The sequence below is a fragment of the Mauremys reevesii genome, linkage group 9, assembly GCF_016161935.1.
Source record: "Mauremys reevesii isolate NIE-2019 linkage group 9, ASM1616193v1, whole genome shotgun sequence".
Classification (NCBI taxonomy): Eukaryota; Metazoa; Chordata; order Testudines; family Geoemydidae; genus Mauremys; species Mauremys reevesii.
In genome coordinates, this window is record NC_052631.1 from 1804150 (window position 1) to 1820193 (window position 16044).

Sequence of the window (16044 nt, forward strand, 5' to 3'; positions counted from 1 at the left end):
AAACCTGATGGCTACCATGACCCAGAGCTGCTCTCCCTCAGGTTACTAGTCCAGACCAAGAGCAGTTGTCACTGAACAATGGCTCTGGCCAGGGAGCTGTTTAATGGCCTGTGTGAAATGAGCTGGGGTGGGAAAGTGTCTTGCTTGTTCCCAGTGGCCGTATGTTCAGAGCAGAAAAAACGACAACCGACACCAGACAACCCTGTGCTGGCCCCCTGCTGGGATGAAGAATATGAGTCCTGAGCTCATTCCATCCCTAGACCTCAAAGCAGGCTCCATAGCTGGGTCAGTAGCATTATCTCCACTTTCCAGAGAGGGAAACTGAGGCACAGAGAGGTGTGATCTGCCCGGCATCACCTGGCAGGCAGGTGGCACAGCTGTGAATGGAACTCCGATGTGACTCCCACGCCCGTGCTCTACCCACCGGGCCATACTGCCAGGGAAAGGGAATGGTCCTTTCATTCCTCAAAGAACGAGCTGTGAACTGCTGCTGCCCATGGGGTCTCTGTCCCGTAGGCTCCCAGGCTGTCACACAATCGATGTATTTAAAATGAAAAGGAGACGCCTCTGAACAGTTTCATCCTCTTCTAGGTTTTCTGCCTCTTTACCCAGCAAGCGTCTCTCTAAACAAAGACCATCCCCAGAACGAACAGAGATTCATGGGTAGTGCCTGAAGGGACCACTCTGATCATCTAGTCTGACCTCCTGTTCGACAGGCCAGAGACCTGCCTTGAATTAACGCCTTCATCAATCAATAATGAGCATCAGCAGAGCTAAGCAGCCTTTGTCCTCAGCTCTGGCCTACACGTGAACCCAGCAGGGAAGCTGCCGCGAGGCGCATGCAAAGCAGACGTGGCCACGGCAGCATCCCTGCTGTGCTCTCAGCTGCTGACGCCACACTGGATCTCTCGCCCCACTCGCATCCGAGTCCCTCTGTCTTTGTGAAGCTCTCGGGAGAGATTTGGCATTTCACATGCTGCTAAGATTGTCCCCTGGCTCAGCACCAGAAAGGTGTTCAGCTCTGCACAGGATCAACTGCAAACTCCCCAGGGCAAGGAAAACGTAAGCGAGACAGACAAGGAGGCGGCAGGGAGTGTAGGGAGGCTCAGAGGAGGAAACAACTAGGATGTAGGTTTGCTCTTTTTAAATGGCCCATTGGTTTTTCCCTGACTCACTGCTTGAGGGCAGTACAGACCCTACAGGCCAGATCTTCAGCACAGAGAGAGACAGGCAGGTGCCCAGAGCATTGTCCAAAGACACCAGTCCTGCTTAGGGACTTTTGGGAACCGCAGGAGGTGCCTCCATTCCGCATTGCCTGGGGCCTCCATTCCTTGGCCCTGCAACCTTAGGAGGAATTTGCACAAGGAAGGGTGAGGGGTTAACGACCCAGTCAGAGAGGCATTGCATGCAGGGCAGCAGTGGGGAAAACACAGGCTCTGCCTTAGAAGGAGAAGTGGGTCAGCAGAGGGGATGGGGCAGTGTGATAAGACTAGGTTGCGATGTAGGCAGAGGGTAAGTTACACTGGGATTTGGAAGCCAGGGGCACGAGGTTAAAGTCCGATGTGGTGGATGGCAGGGAGCCAAGGGACCCCTCACCGTGGGGGCGACATGGTCAGAGTGATGGAAATCGTTTTAACAGCTGCATTTTGGCTGGACGGGGCAGGTACCGCGTCAGGCTATTCTGACGAGCCATAGCGGTTTCCTCCGTTGCAATGGGGTGTTTCCCTTGGCAGGTACTTTCCCAGAACAAGATGCTACCTGCCAATCATCCATGGTGAGGTTCTTGAGCCCCAGGCTGAAATTTCCCAGCCAAGCCCTGCAACAGAATAAGAGATGATGATAAACAGTACAGTAAATATCCCCTGCAACAGCCGCTTAGTGACTGCTCTCCAGTGCCTGCAGGAAGCGGGGCTTGTTTGCAGGGCAGTTTGAAGTAACCATGGCAGAGGGGTGCTGCTTAGCTCCAGAGAGCAGGGACTGGGTTTACATTGGCAGAGTAAACACTTGGGACTCCAGATCACAACATCCCTGCTGTTGACAGAGGGAGTTATACCAGGATCCGACGCCAAGTCGCACTTCACGGTGACAAAGGGGACAATGCCATGATCTGTCAACAGTGTTACAGTGCTGAAGACTTTAGTTCAATATTTGCCAAGAGGCGAAGTGAGTAGTGTCTGCTCAGTCTGTTGACTGAGATGCATCAATTACTAGAAAAACTAGATTGACCAGACGGGAATTCAGTTTCAGCGGCTGGTGACCAAATTCCAGCCCCAGCATTAGATCCTGTGGAGTTACACTCAGTGTAACAGGAAACTAGTCTAAATGTAGTTGTTATTCTGGCCCTGGGCTCGAGCACACAAATGCCCGTGTTACATCACATGCAGCCGCGCTGGCAAAGCTGGACAATTCCGAGGGGGCAGATTGAAATGACAAGCGGTGGTTCAAATGGCTCGTTCAAACTCGCTGCAAACCCTCTTCATGGGAAGGGTGAGATGCTGCCGAGAATTCCATGAACGTCCTTTCAGAACAGTCAGACTCCGCTTCTCCGGTGGCGCTTGGCAAGCTGGAATTAGGGGCTTCAGCAAACGTGGATGAAGCCAGACCCGCCGCCGGGCGGGCAGGGAGGCAAAGGGAGCAGTGGCCCGGGCGGGCCGCAGGGCTCCTAGGCGTGTGCGGGGTGGTACCGGCAGTGGTGAAGGCAGCCGGGGGCACGTGGAAGCCCTGGCCATGCCGGAAGAGCGTACCCAGCAGCAGCTTACTAGGCACCAGGCAGCGCGGGCGCAGCACCACCCAGATGTCAGGGGGACCGTGTCTGTGCGGAGGTGGCTTGTGCGTGCGTGCACCAGCCGCCACACGTGGTCCAGCTCCGTGCCCACGTGGCAACGCCACGCCAGGCCGGCAGCAGCATGGGGCCCGGCCCCAGCAGTGTTGTAAACCTCAGCCATCCCTTTCTAGGGGACCCAGGGACTGCTCTGCCCTGGGGCCTAGAATTGCTGTTGAAGCAGAAAAGTGAGCAGTTGCTAAAGCTCATTAACACATCTGTACCTAACAATACCTTGTGCCTGCAGACAGCACTGCACTGGTGCGGCTGGGAACCCGGACCGATCATTCATTAGGCTGTGCAAAGAAAAGTCACACTCCTGATCCAATTCAGGGTCAGATGAGAATGTTTCAGCCTGTGCAGGGAGGGGCTGGGGAGCAGCTGATGCAGCGAGAACCATTGCTGGGGGCTCACGGGCAGCGTGGGCTGCAGCGGCAGAGACCCCTCCCCACCCCAGGAGAAGAGGAAGCATGTGCTGCTGTCTGTGTCTGGGCAGCGCTGCTCCCAGCATGGCCCTGCCTTAACCTCATCCCTTTCGGGGAGACAAGAACTGCTGGGGAGGGGAGACTAGCAAACTTCTTACACCCAGTCCATGCAAGAGCACACAAGGGGGAAAGCTCCTGGCACCCTCTCCTCACATTCGAGCCCTGCGCAGGGCTAGCCGTGTAGCCTGGCCCGCAGAAATAAGCGGGAGAGAGGAGAACAGATTTAATTAGCTAGTTATGTCTCTTTAAAGACCAAGGCCTGGTCTATAATGCAGGGTTAGGTCAACATAAGGCAGCTTACGCCGACCTAACTCTGTAAGTGTCTACACTAAAGCATCGCTCCCACCGACATAACTCGCCCGCCACACCGACCTAATACCTCCACCCCCACGAGAGGCGGAGCACCTAGGTTGCTGCAGTTAGGTTAACACAGGGTCAGCATAGACACTGCACTGCTGCCTTTCAGAAGCTGTCCCCCAGTGCCTCCCACTGGCAGCTAAATCGGTGCAAAGGCTCCTAGTAAGGAGGCGCGCCACCAAAACAAGCAGCCTAGTGTGGACGTGCAAAGCCGATGTCATTACTGTTACTGTGTGGCTGTACTGCAATGTCAGCCAGGGCAAGTCTACACTACAGAATGAAGCTGACCTCAGTTACGTCTACGTACATCCACCGCAGTGAGTGAACCAGTTTTACACGTCCACACGACACTCCTCGTGGCAGCAGTGCATACCCTCATTGGAAGCGAATTAACTGCCAAGTGCAGAGCGTTGAGCGATGGCTTCTTAAAAGCAGCAACAGTCAATGCCAGCAGTGCAGTGTCTACACAGACACCGCGTCAACCCCACTACAGCAGCCGCAGGGCTACGCGTCTCGCAGGGCTGCAGTTAGTAAGTCGGTGCAATGGGCGAGTAACATTGGTGGGAGCAGAATTCTGACGTAGACGGTTACTGAGTTAAGTCAACGTGAGCTGCCTTGCGGCGATCTAGCTCTGTTGTAGGCCAGGGCTCAGGTCATAGTTCCATCATTTCTCCTGCCTGACTGCAGTTAACTTCAGTGCACATGAGAACGTGGCGCTGAATTTAGCTCTGGCTTGTGCTAGGTTACAGGAGAGCTCACGGCACCGTCCCCAAGCAAGTCCCCGCCACTCCTCCCGACTTGCAGGTTCCATTGCTGCTTCCTCCAGGGGGTTTGCTGCCTGGCCAGGGGAAAGCGCCCAGCCGTACGGAGTTTGGTTACAATAAAACCCGAACGGGCTCCCCTTCCTCCAGGACCCCGGCTAGGGCGACCAGACCGCAAACGTGAAAAATCGGGACGGGGGTGGGGGGTAATAGAAACCTACATAAGAAAAAGACCCAAAAATCGGGACATCTGGTCACGAGGGCCGGCTCCAGGTTTTTTGCCGCCCCAAGCAAAATAAAACAAACAAACAAAAAACCTGGAGTGTCGCCGCTGAAGCAAAAAAAAAAAAAAAAAAAAATCCAGAGCCGCCCCTTAAATGCTTGGAATGCTGGTGCCTAGAGCCGGCTCTGCTGGTCACCCTAGCCCCGACCCTGCACAGACGTGTGCACAACCGGAACTGTAGGGGCTGAGAATCAGCCCAGCACTTCTCACAGTGCATAAAGTTCAGTCTGTGTAGGATTCAGCCTTCTCTGTCCCAGCCTGCAGCATCCAGCTCCCCCGGCGCTGGGACAACTGACAGGACTGGGAGACGTCACTCAGCATCCTGCAAAGTCTTTCCTCTGATATAAAAAATGAGAGCACCTCCGATTTGGCAGGATTTGAAGCCACGGCCAGTGTGCGTCTTGAGCAGAACCTGCCAACTGTGTCAACCCTCTTTCCTGGGCACTTTTCCTTCTCCGAGCCCTTGAGAGATGAAATCAGCCCTGGGCTGCAGTTATAATTTTAATCGGCAATAAACCACTTTACATTTTACTGTGAAATGCTGGATCAGGGTCCCCCATACAGGCCGCCCTTGTGTACGTGAACCCCCTACTCATCCCCCCATTCCCCTATCCAGCGTCCTGCCTCATCTAGATTGCTGCTGCTCGTCCCCACACAAGGAGGCCTCCAGATGTGCCAAGGGCCACAGCCTAGTAAATACACCAGAATATGCATGAAAGTCCCCGGGATGATTTGGGACTGAGTGACACAGGTTGGCCTCATCCCTAGCTGTCCTAAGACAATGAACATGTGTCATGGAGATTCCTCTCCAGCTTATCTAGGCTGTAAGAAAGGCTTTTCTCTGGGTGACAAAAGGGGTCTCTTATGCTAAGATACCATTCTGTTTCTCAAGTAATGTCACAAGACTTCCGGTCTGGCCACACAGTCACTCTTTAGAAATGAGAGAGACAGAGTCCGTGCTGCTGCTCAGGACAAGTGGCAAACCCGCCGCCGTACTGTTCAGAGAAGAATGAGAGAGAGAGAGAGATCAGGCGCTCGGTTGCTATCCCGCCATCCTGGGAACCAGGCCTTTGTGCGCTGTTTGCCGAAGGGATGAGCTGTGAGGACTCCAGGTCTCACCTGCTGATCCTCAAGAGTCATGAATATTCTCATAATCCCCCCTGCTCGGCCCCAGAGCCCAGCAGCCCTTTCACCCCAAAGCCAGGTTTCACCCAGAGTTGTTCTGCGCACCAGTGTATGCCAGAGCATCCCCTCATCTCCACACGAAAGTAAGCGTCTGCCACTGGCCAGGCCGCAGCGTTTCTTCTCTACTGCTCATCTACTAATATTGTTTACTCTCCAGACTGGATTAGGCGCCCAAGTCAATTCTATTCTTGCTGTGCAGAGGACAGCCAGCAAGTTGGGATCTCTGCAGCACCAGGCACAAACTAAACCAGCTTTCCACTGGATACACGTGCGGGGATGGACAGACGGACCCCCCCCCCAGCAAATCAGACACCAGGAGCTACATTCAGAAGTGGTGTAAATGGCAGAGTAGATGATACTTGAATCGATTTTTCAGGCCAGCTGGGACCATTCTGGTCTCCTGCATAACAAGCCAGAGACTGTTACCCGGAGCTGGTGCAATTCACATACCAGTGGGGCAGAGGAGTGCTGGAGCAGGCGCCCGGAGTGCGTAAGGTGTAACAAAGCAGGGGGCAGGGAGAATAGTTAATGTCACCCTCTCACCAGCTGCATTTCCATTCACTGGCAACGATTCATTCCCAGCTAGAATTCTAAACGTGGCCAGCAGGGGCTTTTCATGCAGTCGCAGCCTCCTGGGCACTGATTGGGCGGCGGGGGGAGGGGGGCGGGGGGAGATTTTCCCCAAGCAAAGTGTGGTTTCAAACATACCCCACTCCGCTGGACATGACGGGTGGGGGATAACCTGGGCACGTCATAGCCCTAAACAGGAGGCGACTGGTCAAGAAAGGTCGTGCTGCTTATTGCAACAGCATCATACGTGGGCTCCCCCGGTCACTGTAATGGCAGCAGAGCAAACAGAGGGAACAGTTAAAAACCCTTGCCAGCTACCTGGTGGCGTCCAGGAGAGGAGCTGGTTGTCTACGTCCAGTTGCCAGGTGTTCACCTTCCAAAAGCCAACAGGCCAATTACCCCCGCTCCTGGCAGGTCTCAGCAGAGGCACCAAATGCTGATGGGAGCAGAGACTGCATTGCCTTCTGGGGGCTTAAGCTAGTGGATGAGGGATGGCGGAGGCCAGCGTGGAGCTAACTGCTCACACTGAACCGACCGTGGAAACATAGGGAATGTGTCACGCAGAGCGACTTCAGGCGAGTAGCTTTCACCAGCCTTAAATCACTGTATCAGAGTCATAGAATCTCAGGGTTGGAAGGGACCTCAGGAGGTATCTAGTCCCACCCCCTGCTCAAAGCAGGTTCTGTACAGGAACCCAGCCTTCCACGAACAGCATCCTGTTTGTGTTGCAAACAGCGTGGAGGGAAGTTTGTGTGTCTAAAAAAATACCCTGGGCAGAGCTTCAGCAGGTGGAAATTGTCTCAGCGCCACTGCCTGCAGGAGGGTAATAAAGCAGCTGAGGATCTGCTCCCAGGGCCAATTCATTCAGCCTGACAGTGTCCTCCTGCAAAGTAAGAAAGTGTGTGTGTGTGTGTGTGTGTGTGTGTGTGTGTGTGCGCACGCATGTGCGTGTGTGTCCATGACCAGATTCTGATCTCTCAGTGGCTCCACTACTGTCGAGGTACTTCCAATTAACACCCCTTGGTGACAGGCCCCTGCTGCTTGAGCAGATAACACTTGGGTGCTGGTACCAGTCTGAGGCCTAGACCATGAGGTAAGACTGACCACAAAACAAATTTCATTGCCCTGATTGTACAGAGGGTAAATATACAAGACCTATGGCAAAGCTAACCACACATGCCAGGATACTGCAGCTCAGCAGGTGTGGTGGCAGCCACCCCCACCCCCCCCCCCGCAACAGGCCACCCTTCTCTGCCCCTCCTGTGGCATGAATCTCTCCTGCTCGGGGAGTGAGGCCTCGTCCTGGGAACACTGAGCATAGGTCCCAATGCCCTGCTCAGGAGATGGGAAATCAACTCCTTTTCTTCTAACTATCCAAAACGGAAGGCAGCCATCAGCCCCCAAATGGAGATGGCTCTGTTCATTCCTGCCTGAGACCCAGCTCCTCTGCACACACGTCTTCAGCTATAACAAGAGTCTCAAACATCCCTCTCCAGGCAGTGGTTTATTAACTCCTGCCTCCGCTTTACTGGAGGATGAACTCAGTCGCTCACGGGTTCTGAAGATAAACATTTGCAGGCAAGAGTATATGAGGATGTAAACACACCCATGCACTGAAAAAAAGGTGTCCAGGTGTCTAACGTGGCCACATGTGAAAGGACTCCTGAGAGCAGTTTCCCCCTTTAATCTGGCCATTCTGAAAGGGCCGAGCACATCCCAGCTCATACCCAGATGCTTTCGGCTTGGGCGGCTTCAGACAAGGGCTGCATTAACTCCCCAACCTGCAGGAAAATGATGGGAAACAAAAGATTCCGAGATGTCCCTTTTCCTCCGACAAGCCTGGAAACAAATGGTACAGGAATGAGGTCAGAAAGGAATCGTCCGCCCACCATACTGCTGAATTCATTTACCTACCTCAGAGCCCATTCAGGCAAAGGGGTGGGACAGGGAACAAGGGATGCTATAAAGCAGAATGAAGCTTTGGGGTCGGCTGCTACATTACAAGATTTGACAGGCCTTTGCCAGCCTTCAGCTTCTTTGTGTCTTTCGCATAATAGAGAAACACAAACTGAGCAGCCCAAGATCTGGGGCTTGCACTATTAGACAGAGCAAACCCTTTGCAAATGCTAATAGTATTGTAGCATCCTGTCAGGCAGTTACACAAAAAAGGATGTTGATTTTCACATGAACCAGAGCAGACCCATTGTAGAGAGCTGCAATGAATGTGCCATATCTAAACACCAAGCGCCGCTGGCCATCACACTGGAGATCTGGCAAAACGCTGTTTTAAGAATTCTGAAATACCTGGAGTAGACTGTTCTTGTAGAACTTCCCTCATATTTAGAAAGATTGAAGGAGAATGGCACTAAAATCAACGGTTAGTTATTGGGCTGGATGCAGGACTCATGGGGTGAAAGTCTATGGCCTGGGCTATGCAAGAGGCCAGATACGTGTTCATAATAATCTCTTCCAGCCTTAAAATCTAGGAACATCTTGGCTGGGGCAGTTCCTGTATAATGGAGGCAGCAGTAGGTGCACTAACTGTGGTTCAAGTTGGCTGGAAGGCAGAACAGATTCTCCAAGGATTGTAGCTAAAATCTTTGTCTGCTCATCTGGAAATGCACCGGTTTTTAGACCTTGATAAATGAAGTATTGCAGCCAGTTGCTTCCTGAGAAAAGGAAAAGTATGCCCGGGGAGGCAGCACACCAGCTTGTTGGTTAATTACAAATTAGTGCAGGGATTATAAGGTTCCCTGTCAGTGATCCCAAGACCCACAGAGACTAGTTAGTGAGGATGCGGGGCCAGCTATAAACGGAATAGGTCTGATCGTTCACGAAGCACATTCCTGCTCCTAAACTCCATTTTACACTTCACAGTCACAAAAAGAGAGAGACCATCACAGCTGAGATCTTAGTGTAATGAATTCTGTCACAGGAAAAGATTCCGTAACAATCACCAGAAGGGCCGGACTCAAAGCCTGGTGAGGTCCGTAGTTCTGAACTGACTTCAAAGGGCTTTGAATGAAGCCCAGCGGCCTGGCATTCCAGAAGGGTTTCCATTTCCCAACAAGAGACCAATGAAAACTTATTAGTGAGCTTTATTATACATGTGAACATGTGAGGAATACCCTTGTAAGGTTTGTGTCCCAAACTCTGCATATCTCACCCGCTAGAAATAGATTACATGAACTTTATATATTTTTCAGCCATAGCTGTGTTCACCTAAACTATCAGATGAATTGCAACTAGTAATAGCTAATACAAATGCCCAGGTGATCAAATATGTAACAGCTCATCTCTTGCTGGCTAAAAGATCGACTTGTTTCTTTTTTCAAATCTGACTACACTCTAGCTCTGAACGCTTTGCTTTCAGCACATTTCTAGGTCTTTCATCTGTCCTGTATCTGAACCTCTAGATAACAACTTCTAGAAGAAAGCAGTCAGTGTACTTGAAAAATAAGCAACATTTCTGATGTGCTTTTGTTACTTTTTCATTGAAGAAATTCCAGAGAAAGTTGGGTATATATTTGCTCACCACTACATGAATGGGAAACGCCAATGTCAGGTAGTATGTTTACACGATAGCAAATGCTGTGCATTGGAAGGGAAATCACACCTACTGCAGACAGTTGAGGGGTCAAAGAATGAAAATATATAATCTCTCAAAAAGCTGCACTAATGTTATGTCTTAATCTTTACTGCTTGAAGTATGCAGAAATTACAGTTACATTACACAGACTCTGAAAGGTGTCACGTTTAATGTAAAAACATTACATGCTTTTACAAGTCTAGTGCAATCATAAATATAAAGTGCTGGGGACTTAAAAGGTCACAGTTCAAGGTCTTTTCCCATCTATCTGCTAAGTCTTTGCCATACTGGTTTTACTAGTCACAAAATATACTGTGTTGGCTAGCTTGACTTTTTAAAGTACATAATGAAGTTTTGGATAATTTGCTCTTTCCCTTATACAAATCAGACTGGTAATTTAAGTAATTTTATTTTAATATAGTTTCAAGATAAATGTAGGCAGCAAATCTCTCTCATTATGCTGGTTTTAGATAATTAAAAGGAAAAATCCATTAAGCATTTTCTTTGCACTCAGAGATCTTCATAAATGTCTAACTTCTGGTATTTTACCAACTGTAATCTGTCTCGTCTGGTTATGCGGCTGAATGGCTAATCTTTAATTACTGAAGAGTTAAGCACAACCTCCTCCTAAATACCAACTCCTTCCCCAGGCAAAAACCACTAACAAAATATCAACATAAAATCAGCTCTGGTGAACTGGTAGGTTGGTTTCTGATTGGCTAAGACTCAAAATACACTGGCACAATCAAGCATCTTTTCAGTGAATTCAGATCTAGGTCGTTCTCTCATCCGTTTAAAATTGCATATTAATGTAATAACTGGCACAATTCTGCACCTTTCAAATTTCTACTGTCTTGCAGTGTGAATTCCTTTGAACATTAATTTCCTGACAAAAGACAAAACACCACCTTCCTGAAGGCAAGAGGAATTTTAAAGGGGCAGGATCACAAAGCCGACTGGTGAACGTGCACAGATCAGGAAATAAATTCTTCACACCTGTTTTGGTTTCTGAATGTTTCAGTATTTCATCTGGTCATTTAATTTTACAATGAGATTGTTAGCAAGGTACAATCTGTTTAATATAATTGACATGTCCTCAATTATCAGAGGGAGCGGTTAATCTGTACTGTATACTCAAGGCCCTTCATTTGCAGTTTTTATTTTGTTTAAAATTTACCAGGAATTTATGAGTGTTCATTATAAAAAATAAAAAGTGGATGAAAATCAGTGCAAAATATTAACTTCACAGTTTTCTGGGTAAATATTGAGGTTAATATTTTGGGACGGGAGGATAAAAAAAGCAACACATGGAGAAAAGTCAGAGTATTGAAAAGAAAAGCAGTTTAATGCTATGGTTGTATTTCATAAATTGTACATTAACAGTCTGTGCACATAACGCACACGTGTACCTTCCACTCCACTGCCTTACTTTAACAGACAACCTCACATTTACATTTAGACTAACTCATTACCATAAACACATCTACCTAATGCAAGGGACTGGATTTTTCCAACATCATCAGTATTTTTATGCACTAGAGTGCGCCCAAAATTTGGGTGAAAAAAAAAATCAGTACAAACAAAATAGTTTTTATAAAACCCAGGGATTTTTCAGTAAAAATCAGCACAAACTAACAATGAAGGGCCTTATATATACACCATATTGTGTTAAACTACTTCACTGAGGACAGGTAAAAAATGGTGATCTACCTTTTTGTAACAGTTCTTCTTCAAGATTTGCTGCTCATATGTCCATTGCATTCTAGGTGTGCGCACACCCACATGTACGGTTGTCGATTTTTGCCTTAGCGGTATCCGAAGGGTCAGCTGTGGCGCCCCCTTGAGTGACACGCTTATGCATCTGTATATCAGGTGCTGCCAGCCCTACCCCCTCTCAGTTCTTTCTTGCTGACAACTCCAACAGAGGGGCAGGAGGGCAGGTAATGGAATGGACTTGAGCAACATCTCTCAAAGAACAGTTATGAAAAGGTAGGTAACTGTTTTTTTATTCTCCTAGTGCTTGCTCATGTCGATTCCATTCTAGGTGACTCACAAGTACTGTCAATGGAGATGGGCTCGGAGTTCACGGTCTGGCAGTGTGCAGCACTGCTCTGCAGAAGCCAGCATCGTCCCGGGCCTGCTGGGTAAGTGCATAATGGGACGTAAAGATAATGGGACAACCAGGTAGCAGCTCTACAGATCTCCTGGCTTGGCACCTGAGCTAGGAAGGCTGCTGCTGACACTTGCTCTCTAGTTGACTGTACTGTGACTATTACTGGTGGAAGCACTTTCGCCAGCTCATAGGAGTAGCGGATGCAGGTTGTGATCCAGGATGAAATCCTTTGAGCAGACACTGGGCGACCTTTCATCCTGCCTGCCACCGCAATGAACAGCTACAGTGACTTGCAAAACACCTTTGTCCTGTCAACATAGAAGGCCAGCGCCCTCCTGCCATCCAGGGCATGCAACCTGCGTTCCTCTTCCGATTTATGAAGCTTCGAGAATAAGACAGGTAAGTATATGTCCTGGCCAGTATGAAACTGGGAAAATACCTTAGGCAGGAACGCCGGGTGCAGCCGCAGCTGGACCTTATCCTTGCAGGACACCGTATAGGGCGGTTCTGAAGTAAGTATCCTGATCTCAGACAACCTGTGAGCAGATGTTACTGCAACCAGGAACGAGACCTTCAGGAGCCTCACATCAGGAGAAAAGGAGAAGAGAGCAGGAAGCCAGAGGTTCAAAGAGAGGCCCCATGAGCCTTGACAGCACGAGATTCAAGTCTGGGAGGGACAGGGTCCCGGACGTGAGGGTAGAGACGCTCCAGACCTTTCAAAAACTGGGCTGTCATGAGAGAAGACCGACCTTCCTTTCAACGGAGGGTGGAAAGCTGAAATAGCAGCCAGATGGACCCTGATCGATGACAGGGACAAGCCCTTGAGCTTGAGATACAAAACATAATCCAGAATCACCTGGAGCGAGGCCTGGATATGTCATTCTGAAGCCCAGCACTTGAACCTTTTCCACTTGGCCAGGTAAGTCGCTCTGGTGGATGGCTTTCTGCTACCCAACACCTGTTGAACCCGGTCCAAGCATTCCCGCTCTTCCACATTCAGCCATGCAGTAGCCATGCTGTCAAGTGCAACGCCACAAGATTCGGGTGCAGGAGACTGCCGTGGTTCTGGGACAGCAGGAAAGACAGTCACAGCGGAGCAGCTACCAAAAGGTCCAGCAGCGTGCTGAACCAGTGCTAGCGAGGCCACTCGGGCTATCAGGATAACCTTCGCCCTGTCCTGTTTGATCTTCACGAGGACTCTGTGGATCAATGGAAGTGGTGGGAAGGCATATATCAGGGACCCCGACCATGGGAGCAGGAAAGCCTCTGACAGGGAGCCCCTATCCATCCCCCGGAGTGAACAGAACATGTGGCATTTCCTGTTCATGGGATGTGAACAAGTCCACCTGGGGTGTCCCCCTCTTCCGGAAGATCATACTGACCACCTCCAGATGGAGCAAAGACTCATGGCGAGACGAGAAGGTCCTGCTGAGGCAATATGCAAACATGTTCCTGATCCCGGGCAGATGTGCGGCTACCAGATGAATGGCATGCCGCACACAAAAGTCCCAAGGCAGAGCGCTTCTTGGCAAAGGGCCGAAGACCTGGCTCCGCCCTGCCTGTCGATGTAATACATCACGACAGTATTGTCTGTAAGGACCTGCACCACCTTGCCCCTCAGGTGGGGCAAGAAAGCCTGGCAGGCCAGGCGAACTGCTCTGAGCTCCCGGACGTTGATATGGAGGGCCAGATCGTCTCACAGCCAGTGGCCGTGCTGAGCCTGCCCAGGTCCGAAGCATCACAGACCAGGGTCAGTGATGGGGCCAGGGCCGCGAAGGGAACTCCCTGCAACACGACCTAGGGTTCATCCACCATTGCAGAGATGATAGGATGTGATCCGGCACCTTGACTACCTGGTCTAGGCTGTGCCTGTTGAGGATGTAAACTGACTCCAGCCACACTTGCAGAGGCCGGAGATGAAGCCAGGCATGGCTGACCACGTACGTACATGTGGCCCAACACCTGCAGGCAGGTGTGAGCCACGGTGATCAGGCAGTTCTTCACATGGGAAATCAGGTCTGACATGGTCTGAAAACATGCCTTTGGAAGGAAGGCTCTGACTTGCATGGCGTCGAGAACCGCCCCAATGAACTCTATTTGTTGGACTGGTTTTAAGGTGGATTTTTTCTCATTTACCAGCAGGTCCAGGTCGCGGCAGATGGAATGCACTGGATAGAGGCTTCTCTGCACTTGTTCCCGAGACCTGCCCTTGATGAGACAATTATTGAGATACAGGAAGACCCAGACCCCTTGACATCTCAGCTAAGTGGCCACTGGCGCCATGCATTTTGTGAAGACCCTTGGGGCCAATGAGAGGCCAAAGGGGAGCGCCGTGAATTGGAAATGGTGTCCGCCCACTTGAAATGGAGGAAACATCTGTGACTTTGGAATATGGAAATAAGTGTCCTTCAAGTCAAGGGCGGCGTACCAGTCTCCCGGATTCAGGGAGGGGCTGATGGAGGCCGGGGAGACCATGCAAAACTTCAACTTCTTGAGATACTTGTTGAGGTGTTGCAGGTCCAGAATGGGTCTGAGGCCCCCTTTCACTTTCAGGATTAGAAAATAATAGTAGAACCCCTTTCCTGTCATGTCCTGAGGGCCCTCCTCCACTGCCCCCCAGGTGCAGCAGGTTCTCAACCTCTTGAACGAGGAGTTGCTTGTGAGAAGAGTCCCTGAAGAAGGATGGGGAAGAGAGGAGGTGGAAGATGTGGCTGAAAACTGCAGGGTGTACCCTTGTGACACTATCTCCAGCACCCAGCAGTCCGAGGTGACCCATGACCAGGCCGAATGGTAGGGCTGAAGAAAGAACGGGGTGGATCCTCAGAGTTGACTGGGGTGTTGCTCTCGAGTGCACCCTTAAAATCAGCGCGTCACGCCTCCGGGATGCTTTGCCGGGCCGGGCCGCACAGGTGAGCAGGAGGAGGGACAGCAGCAGTTGAAACTTATGTCCCTATCCCTTCTGCTTGCAGACCCCAGACGAGGCTGCCAAGGCCTTGGCGGTGAGGGCAGCCAGAACGGCTTCCATGCAGACTGCGGAGTACGCATGCCCAGCGAGCGAAGGATGGCCCGAATGTCCTTTAGCCCATGCAGCCTCGCATCAGTCTGCTCCAAAAAAAGACCACTCCCATCGAATGGAAGGTCTTGGATCGAGGTCTGCATCTCTTGTGAGAGGCTGCCAGTCTAAAGCCAGGAGCTGCGCCTCATAACTACCGCCAATGCGACAATCCTAGCTGCCGAGTCAGCCAAGTCCCATGCCATTTGGAGGGAGCACCTAGTGGCTGTGGTACCCTCCTCCACCAGGTGGCAAATCCTGTGGGAGGGACTCCTTGAACTTATGGAGGGAGTCCCACAAGTTAAAATCCTATCTACCTGATGGTTTGCCACCCAGAATTGCAGGCTGGCAGTTGAATACATTTTCCTCCCAAACAAGTCAAGTCTTTTGGCTTCTTTGTTTTTAGGAGTTGAGCTGCTGCGACCCAGCTTGTCTTTTTCATTGGCCGCAGAGACAACCAGCGAGCCTGGAGAAGGGTAAGTATAAAGATACTTGCACCCTTTGACCAGGACTAAGTACTTCTTTTTGGCCCTTTTGAAGGTGGGAGGGATGGACGACAGGGTATGCCAGAGGGCCTTGACAATTTTGAGGGCTCTGTCATGCACTGGTAGTGTGATATGAGCGGGGTAGAGGCTGAGAGGACGTTGAACACGGTGTCTGCCTGCTCGGCCATCTCCTCCACCTCTAGGCCCAAGTTCTTGGCCACCCGTCAAAGCAGGGCCTAGTGTTCTTTAAAATCGTCTGATGGACTAGCCCTCGAGGGTCCTGCGACCACCTCGTCCAGGGGCGAAGATGACGACTGTACCACCGGGGCAGGCCTTGGGGCAT